Source organism: Arvicanthis niloticus, chromosome 27, assembly GCF_011762505.2.
Source record: "Arvicanthis niloticus isolate mArvNil1 chromosome 27, mArvNil1.pat.X, whole genome shotgun sequence".
Lineage (NCBI taxonomy): Eukaryota > Metazoa > Chordata > Mammalia > Rodentia > Muridae > Arvicanthis > Arvicanthis niloticus.
The window spans coordinates 21,802,582-21,809,054 of NC_133435.1; the positions used below are offsets into that span (position 1 = coordinate 21,802,582).

General features: G+C 45.0%; 1 pseudogene; it reads left to right on the forward strand.

Moving 5' to 3' along the window:
* The first annotated feature begins 3,029 nt into the window (after positions 1–3,029).
* Positions 3,030–3,725, forward strand: LOC143439589 (large ribosomal subunit protein uL6 pseudogene; annotated as a pseudogene).
* Positions 3,726–6,473: the final 2,748 nt, after the last annotated feature.

Here is a 6,473-nt window from a genome sequence, read left to right on the forward strand (position 1 = left end):
CTAGACCTTGGGAGATCAAGGGGATGCTGACAGAAGAAAAATCTTGAGGCCAAGCAAAAGGGACAGGTAGAAAAGCTAGCAGCTAGCTGTACGGTGCTTACTGGACTCTTTGTGGTCAGTGCTGTGCGCATGTGCAGTGCTGAGACTCTCCCCCCCCCCACCCCCCCAGCTGACACAGCTCTCAAAATCCAGGCAAGTGTTGATGCAACTCAATGTGAAGAAAAGGTTTATGGCTGCCCCCTGGTTGATGACCATGTGAGTCACAGCAGCCTCGTGCTTCCACATGGATGGAAGTGTTCTACCGTGGACACCCTCTTCACCATCATGACCTGTGATCCTCTGAGACTGTCGGCTGTGACATTGTTTCAGTATGTGATTCCTTCGTTTCAGTTCGCTGACTCAGTCAAATGCTTTGTCTCAGCGATGAGAACTGTAACTAAGGAGTAGGGTTTATATGGCTCCTCCTTTGTTTGCTTTCGCTTTGGTCTTTGTGAGCATGAAGGTTTCTTCATTTCCTCCTCTCATTCATCTTGGCCAAGAAACCTGTACTTTCCTACAATATATCAAGAGAAGAAAAGGCATTTCTGAGATCAAATCTCGATTCTTTATCTACATTAGTCTTTGTATCCAAGTCCTAATTCTGAGTGCTTTATAGAATTCACTCCTGTAAGTAAACAGAGCAGTGGGTGGATGCTGAGTGATCCACACATAGTCACCGAGCGTGTATTCCGTATTCAGTATAACACAGATGTCAGTTCCTGCCTGCAGTACCAGACAGACGCTCATTTCTCAGATCCAGACACTAAAGCTCAGGTAGGTAAGTGACTTCCCACACAATGGTGAGCCAGGATGCAAAGCAATCCCTTCTGAGACCAGGGCTTCACCATTTTCTCCAGCATGTGGTCCTAACACAGGCCATGTATATTCTTCACATTGACACACTCATCCATGTATATCCATCACATTTACACACTTGTCTTTCCTATTTTTCTTTTTTCACATCTAAAGTCTTCGCTGATGCATAAAGGACCAACAATGCTTGAGCCCGAGGCTGAATCAGGGAGTCAGGTCCCCTCCCCCTTTCAGCAAAGCAGGAGGCTGTCGCTCCTTGGAAGTCATCTTCCTATATGCTCAAGTGCCTCCAGAGAATTCCAAAGCTGAGCATGAATATGTAGACACACAAGAAATGACGAGAGCAGATGTTGCCCCGATCTCTGCTGGGCCATTTGACTCCATAGCAGCTAATATACAGCACCTTTTTTGGCTGTCAAGAATGTTTCTGTGCCTGTTTATCAGCCTTCATTCTTTCTTCTTCTCTCCTGCCAGACACCACATTTACATCTTTCTCACTGTCCCTCTGTTAAGAACATACTTTCAATTTTCCTTTTTTTTTTTTTTTTTTTTTTTTTAATACAGGTTAACTCAACCCTGTCCTAAGGAGGATGAGTACCGTTAGAAAAACTCATTGGTTCCAAACTGTTGTGACAGGTGATCTGTCACTTCTCCATGCCCCAGTCACTGCCATTGTCATCTTCATCACGCTTCCTCCGTAGCTAGTACATGATGGAAAACAAGGTGGAAAGTTCTTTGTGAGCCTCATTGATGACCACCATGCTTTCCTTGGTGGTCTGAAGTCCAGCACTGCGGAGGTGGCTGTGTGCGGTGGGCTGAGTCCCTTCTCTCTGTGCTTACATAGACGAGACTCGTGAGCTACTATTGTTTTCTTCAGCAGCAATGATGAAATCATCCATCCAAACGATGTATTTTTGATCCATCTTGGTCTATCTTTTAGATCCCTGACGTATTTATTGTGTGCTGACCAGGCTGGGGATACTGTGTTAAATAAAAGAGAGAACCAATTCAACCAGAGTTATAGCAAGCAGGACTGTTGGGTAGCATTCTACAGAAGGACACATCTTCTGTGAGTCAATGGAAAAGTATGGAGTGGGAAGCGGGGGACCTCTGCTAGAACTGTGTCCAGGGAAGACCCTCCCTGGTGAACAAGATACACTATGGGATAAAGCCTAGAGGGGAGTAAATTGGTGCTGAGGACAGGGAAGGAGACATCCAGTAGAACACACAGCGGGGCTCAATGGTGGAAATGGGGCACAAGGAAAGCTTGAGGGGACTTAGTAGGTCTAGATCAGAGAGGAAGTCAACAGTGGGGCACAGTAGATTTCTCCATTGACAGTGGAACCTGCAAGACACTCTGGAATGTGTTTGTATGGCTTTCTAAGGGCAACCGGATTAACTCAAGGGTTCATAACAAGCAGGTGATTCAAGGTCTATTGGTGCTCTTTGGGGGTTCCCTGGCTCTTGGTGCTCTTTAGGGGCGCTGTGTCTAGGGATTTTTCTGAGAGAAGTAGGTAACTGACAGTACCTTTTGAAGGTTAATAAATCAGACCTAGCCCTGGCTGCTCTCTGCTTCCTGATTGGCTAGCATGTAGACAGTTGCTACCGCTTGCTCCCATTGTCAACCGCTATGCCACAACAGACTGACTCATCGCTAAGTATATCTCTCGTGTAAATGGTTTCTGTCCAAGGGTTTAGTCACAGCAATGGAGAATTGACTAATATCAAAAGCCAGGCAAGTGTCCTTGAAGCAGTGGGAGACTTGACCATAGTGTTCTCAGGTTCTTGGGACTGGTTTGTTGGGGGAGTGTTGCAGTATGGGATAGAGAGACCCTAGAAGGCTATATACAGAACACAAAAGACAGTTCTGCTGAGATTTAGAAGATCTGAACTCCGACAGAAATGTGGGCAGTAACATCTGTGTTCTTCAGAACCCAGATGGGACAAAGACTCTTTGGGAATCAGACTAGAGGACATTTGTGCTACGTTCCGACAATTCTTTCTCTGAATTTTGCCCACATCATGAACATTTGAGTGAGGATGAACTTAAAAGTAACAGATTCACTTATTTGGTGGGAGAAATATTAAGACAATGTAGCATTTAGACCATGCCATGGTTGTGGCTGACTTCTTCTTAACCAGATTTATAATGATGATTAAGAGCAAAAAGTAGCTCTCTTTGCCCCATCTACTGCGAGAATGAAGACCATTCTCAGCAATCAGACTGTCGACATTCCAGAAAATGTCGACATCACTCTGAAGGGGCGCACAGTCATTGTGAAGGGCCGCAGGGGAACTCTGCGGAGGGACTTCAATCACATCAATGTAGAGCTGAGTCTTCTTGGAAAGAAAAAGAAAAGGCTCCAGGTCGACCAATGGGGGGGGTAACAGAAAGGAACTGACTGGCCACTGTCAGAACCATCTGCAGTCATGTTCAGAACATGATCAAGGGTGTTACACTGGGCTTCCGTTACAAGATGAGGTCTGTGCATGCTCACTTCCCCATCAACGTCGTCATTCAGGAGAATGGGTCTTTGGTTGAAATCCGAAATTTCTTGGGTGAAAAATATATCCGCAGGGTTCAGATGAGGAACGGTGTTGCTTGTTCTGTCTCCCAAGCCCAGAAGGATGAAGTAATCCTTGAAGGAATTGATATTGAACTTGTTTCAAATTCAGAGGCTCTGATTCAGCAAGCTACAACAGTTAAAAACAAAGATATCAGAAAGTTTTTGGATGGCATCTATGTGTCTGAGAAGGGAACCGTGCAGCAGGCTGACGAGTGAGGCCTCAGATTCCTAGCTCCAGAAACAAGATCCTGATCACAAGTACAATTTGGGCTCTTTGAGGGCAATAAAGGATTTATATATTGAAAAAAAAAAGAGCAAAAAGTAGACAGAAATGTGAAAAGCAAGCAAAAAGGTGTGTTTGAGACAGACAGAGAAGGTCTTTGTTTAAGATGTGGATGTGGTTAAAAGGGGGACTGTACAGTTTTTACCGCAACAATAAGGAACAAATGGCCCTTGAGGACTAGACCCCACCCGTTGAGTGCCCAGGCATACAACCCCCACTGAGAAACCTTTCATTTAAAAACAAACTCACAGGGGTGTCCTTCTCAGATAGGTCTGCCTGATCAGGTGCAGTCCTTGATTATACCACACGAGTCCAGGAGAGCCTGGCAACCTCTTGAGCTTGCAGCAGAACCTGGCATGATATTTATGGTGTTTGAAAGACTTATGGGGCTACAGAGGCTTGGGCGGCAGCTTTAGGGAGAAGCCTGTGAGACTACATAGAGTACAGCAGAGTTAGAGCCCTCCAGGAACTGCGGGAAGCTGATGTGGGAATCTGAGAAACTGAAGCTGCAGTGGACATCTCAGGAGACGATAGGAATTTGTGGGCAGCTACTTGAGGACAGCTGCAGGCACCACCAAGTGTGACTGGCCAAAGGAGAGGCCATGGGTAATAGAGATGGTGTGTGTGTGTGGGGGGGGGCAGGGATCTTTTGGATCTTAGATGATACTACTGTGTAACCTGGATGTTACACATGAAGCTAAAAGTGATACTATGTACCCCAAATACCAGACATGGTGCTACTGAATTTTACATCTGCCCTGCTAGGTTACAGTCTCACTTGCATTTTGGTTGGTTAATTTGTTTATTCTCCACAGTGTTGGGGGCTCTGTGGCTGGTGTAGGCAATGGGAGGTGGTATATATGAGTGGTCTTTGTCAAGGGACTGTGTAGCTATCCATGTCTTCCTTAAAAGATTGCTTTCTGGTTTGGGGAATCAGTATTTCTAAGTCCTCAGAAAACACTAGCTCACAACTCTAGGTATCAGCCATTTAAGGCAGGTTTTCCTATCTAAATGGAATTAAACTGACTTCAATTGGTCTTGCCCATACTTATACTACCTGGTGAGTTGCCACAGGTTTTTATGGCTGCCTCAGTTGGGATAGATAGATGATTTCAAATTTTTATTTATGGTCTTTAATCCTCAGGCACACTAGCTTAAGCTTCTTCTTCATAGCAGGATTCAAAAACATCAAGAAGAGAACCACACAAAGTATTTTGGGTCCCAGGATAAACTTTTCAAATGATGCCTCTGCTACCTCCTATCAGCCAGAGCAAATCAGGAGGTCAGCCTAGATTTAAGGGTGAAGGAAGAAACGCCATCCCTGAAGAGACGTGTATGCAAGCAACCATGGCTATACACATAATTACATGTACATGGTAAACACTGACAGCAAGCCTGGCAGCAGAGAAGCAAGCAAGCAGAAGGCAGTGTGGGAGGCCACTGTCTCAGGGAGATACTGGAGCATATTGCACAACTACAGGGACAAAAGATGAGACTGGCTTCTTGCTAAAATGTATAATAACTTGGCTGAGGCCAGAAGTAGACGTTTATAGGTCGAAAGAAGAGACTCAGAGAGAAGGCTGGTGAATGCGACCCTTCTAGAATCACAGAGCACCGAATCACAGCGTGGAATGGTTCCTCACAGACTGCAGTGTGATGCAGCTTGGTGACAAATGCGGCATCACCGAGAAGACAAGAGCGTGTGCCTTGCAGATCTAGGAGTGGTCGAAATCTTTTCAAGAATTTTCTTTGAGCAACATTACGGAGTACCTGTCGGTGTCCAGTAATAAGCATCCCATTTTTACACCCTTTCTTTTCCACCTGCCCCTGTGAATATTTTGTAAGATGGTCCATGATCTACTTGATAGCATTTATGTAGCCAGAACAGGCACTGTGAAATATAAGTAGGCTGGCTGCCTGCAGTCCCTCTGCTCTGACATGAATTATCATTCAATACTTAGAGCATGTAGCATTTGCTTAATGGACATCAGATTTGCATCTAAGCTAATGACCTGGGACCCTCAAATCCATATTACTTACTTATCTTTCCCCCTTATTCTATTTTCCTAAAGAAACTGTATGTCAAGGACAATTTATCCTTGAAAGGCGGCTGAATCTGCCGTAATGCGATCGCTCTAAAGATGGTGACTATGTCACTGCAGGCAATTTTAGAGCACGTTGTTCTCATGGAAATCTAAGTGTGCACAGTGGTAGAAAGCAGTACTGGTGGCACTGTAATATTCACGCCGAAGACATGCTCCAGCTGACTTCTGAATACACTGAGCCACGCACCGCCAGAAACCCGTACCTGCCAACATATTGTATTTTTGCTTAGAAGAGATGTGAACTCCAGCCTTCCTCTCCCTTTCTCTCAGGGGTAGAAATAGAGATCGTTTACTAAAGAAGGGAGGACTCCCTGACAATGGGAGGGGCTAGATGTGCACTGCAGCAAGCAGGAGCACCAGGCGGATGAGTGTCATATTATTTGCACAGCACCAGCCTCCCCCACTTGTACATTGCTGGCTTTTCTGGCCCATGTTCTCTTTTTAACCTGTGGCTTGGGTGGTGTAGTGTATCCAGTCTTCTTTTGCTATCTGCCCTCTGTCATATGTTAATCTTGGTATCCTTCTCTTTGATCCATACTTCCTTGACATGCCCTGTCCCAGAGTGATAGTCACAAAAACTTTTTTTAATTGAAAAAAACATTACAATATGTATTGATCATATTTTCCCTTCTCCAAGTCCTTCAAGATCTTCCTCACCTCCTTACT